Here is a 4,170-nt window from a genome sequence, read left to right on the forward strand (position 1 = left end):
AGGGTAATTCAAGCATTTGGGCTAATAGCCACTTATCAATGAGTGCATACCATGTGTGTTTTTCTGTGATTGGCTTACCTCACTCAGGATGATATTTTCCAGTTCCAACCACTTGCCTATGAATTTCATTAAGGCATTGTTTTTGATAGCTGAGTAATATTCCATTGTGTAGATGTACCACATTTTCTCTATCTATTCCTCTGTTGAAGGGCATTCTGGATTCTTTCCAGCTTCTGGCTGTTGTAAATAAGGCTGCTATGAACATAGTGGAGCACGTGTCTTTGTTATGTGTTGAGGCATCTTTTGAGTATATGCCCAAGAGAGGTATAGCTGGGTTCTCAGGTAGTTCAATGTCCAATTTTCTGAGGAACCTTCAGACTGAATTCCAGAATGGTTGTACCAGTCTGCAATCCCACCAACAATGGAGGAGTGTTCCTCTTTCTCCACATCCTCGCCAGCATTTGCTGTCACCTGAGTTTTTGATCTTAGCCATTCTCACTGGTGTGAGGTGAAATCTCAGGGTTGTTTTGATTTGCATTTCCCTTATGACTAAAGATGTTGAACATTTCTTTAGGTGTTTCTCAGCCATTCGGCATTCCTCAGCTGTGAATTCTTTGTTTAGCTCTGAACCCCATTTTTAATAGGGTTATTTGTCTCCCTGTGATGACTCATTTTCTTAATGAATTTTAGTTTGATTGCTATCAGCAGATCACTTTTCTGCCTTTAATGTGGCTGGACTCTCAAAATCTGTAAGGTTGAGCACAGTCACTTAAGCAACCTCAGCTCTTTAAAAATTTATAACTTAAAAACAATTGTAATTCAAAAGAATTTGGGCCTCAAATATCATCTTTATTTACTTACAATGTGTCCTATGTGCACCTTTTATCTCTTCTCTTCTTCTCCCACTCCTCTTCTACCCTGCTCTGCCTCACTCCTTTAACAGATTCAGGTGTTACTCAGTTTCCAGGACCTAATGAAGAATGTATCTTTCTCTGGATAATTACATAAAAATAAGCCCTCTTCCAGTCCAGCTCTGTGCGTATCCCCATGTGAAAAAGGTGGCCTGAAAGATGTGACTAATAGACTAGAATTTGGTTATGATAAAAATATATGATAAAAAAAAACTAGAGAACTGAAATGAGAACTGAGTTACAGGAAGACATGTTTCTGGAACAAGTTGGAACTTTTCTCTTTTCATGAAAATAGGAAAGGGTTCTGTAAGAACAGCTAGCAACAGTTTTCTGGGTCTTGTATATGCCAGGCCGAAGAATCTGTGTCCCCAATAGCCAGGAATCTACCTAGTGACCTCCTCTCTCCACAGAACACTGATGTAACAGGGTTTCAAAATCAAGGATGCATCCATGCATGTATTTCTTTATCTTCTTAAAGCTACCTTGGGCCAGTTGCCTAAGTTACCTCATCTCTATGTAAAGGTAATACTATGGCTTGCAAGGTTACCTTGAAGATTAAATCTGACTCTTTAGCATTCATTATCAAACTGGCAGCGTTCTTGCATTGATGAGTTGATGTTAAGTTGGCTGCAACTCACCTTTAAATCTGTAAAACATCTCCTATGCATCATTGCAGCCCAGCTCTTTAAATATAAGAAATGATTTAGCATTGCTTATTCATGTTAATAAAACATCCCTAACATTTGTTTCAGCATTGTTTGTATTTCTGCTCAAATCCATGGTCATGAATTTGAAGAATTAATGGAGGACAAATAAGTCAGCAAGACTGTAAGTGCCTGGATTGTTGTGGGAACTTTTCAAGTGAGTGATGTTTTACAAAGCACTCAAGACCACTAAAATAGGTGTTGAGAGATGTGGCATCCTCAGCAATGAATATTTTTGACTGCAGTTTCTGAAAAGCATGGTTTTATTTTATTTTATTTTTTCCATCTTTATTAAATTGGGTATTTCTTATTTACATTACAAATGTTATTCCCTTTCCTGCTTTCTAGGCCAACATCCCCCTAAGCCCTCCCCCTCCCTTCTATATGGGGGTTCCCCTCCCCATCCTATTCCCATTACTGCCCTCCCCTCAACAATCCTGTTCACTGGAGGTCCAGCCTTGGGAGGGCCAAGGGTTTCCCCTTCAACTGGTGCCCCTAGAAGGCTATTCATTGCTACCTATGAATTCAAGCTCAAGGTCAGTCCATGTATAGTCTTTGGGTAGAGGCTTAGTCTCTGGAAGCTCTGGTTGGTTGGCATTGTTGTTCTTATGGGGTCTCAAGCCCCTTCAAGCTCTTCCAGTCCTTTCTAAGATTCCTTCAACGGGGATCCCATTCTCAGTTCAGTGGTTTGTTGCTGGCCTTAGCCTATGTATTTGCCATATTCTGGCAGTGTCTCTCAGGAGAGATATGTATGGGCCACATGTGGGGCAGGCTTCGAATGGGCATTCTAAACTTTGCCTCCCTATTCCCTCCTAAGGGTATTCTTCTTCCCCTTTTAAAGAAGGAGTGAAGAATTTCAAGCCTCTGAAGAAAGAAATTGAAGAAGACCTCAGAAGAGGGAAAGATCTCCCATGCTCATGGATTGGCAGGATTAATATAGTAAAAATGGCCATTTTACCAAAAGCGGTCTACAGATTCAATGCAATCCCCATCAAAATACCAATCCAATTCTTCAAAGAGTTAGACAGAACAATTTGCAAATTCATCTGGAATAACAAAAAAACCAGGATAGCTAAAACTATCCTCAACAATAAAAGGACTTCTGAGGGAATCACTATCTCTGAACTCAAGTAGTATTACAGAACAATAGTGATGAAAACTGCATGGTATTGGTACAGAGACAGACAGATAGACCAATGGAACAGAATTGAAGACCCAGAAATGAACCCACACACCTATGGTCACGATTTTTGACAAAGGAGCCAAAACCATCCAATGGAAAAAAAGATAGCATTTTCAGTAAATGGTGCTGGTTCAACTGGAGGTCAACATGTAGAAGAATGTATATTGATCCATGCTTATCACCCTGTACAAAGCTTAAGGCCAAGTGGATCAAAGACCTCCACATCAAACCAGATACACTCAAACTAATAGAAGAAAAAGTGCGGAAGAATCTCGAACACATGGGCACTGGAGAAAATTTCCTGAACAAAACACCAATGGCTTATGCTGTAAGATCAAAAATCGACAAATGGGATCTCATAAAACTGCAAAGTTTCTGTAAGGCAAAGGACACTGTTGTTAGGACAAAACGGCGACCAACAGATTAGGAAAAGATCTTTACCAATCCTACAACAGATAGAGGCCTTATATCCAAAATATACAAAGAACTCGAAAAGTAGACCGCAGGGAGACAAATAACTGTATTAAAAAATAGGGTTCAGAGCTAAACAAAGAATTCACAGCTGAGGAATACCAAATGGCTGAGAAACACCTAAAGAAATGTTCAACATCTTTAGTCATAAGGGAAATCAAAACAACCCTGAGATTTCACCTCACACCAATCAGAATGGCTAAGATCAAAAACTCAGGTGACAGCATATGCTGGTGAGGTTATCATTGAGTAGAGTATTGTTTAACTTCCATGTACATGTGGACATTCTTCCCTTATTGTTATTGAAGACAAGCTTTTGCCCGTGGTAGTCTTGGTGGGATCATTTCTATCTTTCTGTATCTGTTGAGGCCTGTTTTGTACCTGATTATATGGTCAATTTTGGAGAAAGTATCATGAGGTGGTTGAGAAGAAGGTATATCCTTTTGTTATAGGATAAAATATTCTATAAATATCTATTAAGTCCATTTGGTTCATAACTTCTGTTAGTCTGTCTATGTCTCTGTTTAGTTTCTGTTTCCATAATCTGTCCATTGATGAGAGTGGGGTGTTGAAATCTCCTACTATTAATGTGTGAGGTGCAATGTGTGCTTTGAGCTTTAGAAAGGTTTCTTTTATGTATGTAGGTGCCCTTGTATTTGGAGCCTAGATATTTAGGATTGAGAGTTCATGTTGGTGGATTTTTCCTTTGATGAATATGAAGTGTCCTTCCTTATCTTTTCTGATGACTTTTGGTTGTAAATTGATTTTATTTGATATTAGAATGGCTACTCCAGCTTGCTTCTTCAGATCACTTGCTTGGAAAGTTGTTTTCCAGCCTTTTACTCTGAGTTAGTGTCTGTCTTTGTCTCTGAGGTCTGTTTCCCCTAGGCAGCAAAATGCT

The sequence above is a fragment of the Rattus norvegicus genome, chromosome 2 (assembly GCF_036323735.1).
Source record: "Rattus norvegicus strain BN/NHsdMcwi chromosome 2, GRCr8, whole genome shotgun sequence".
Taxonomy (NCBI): Eukaryota; Metazoa; Chordata; class Mammalia; order Rodentia; family Muridae; genus Rattus; species Rattus norvegicus.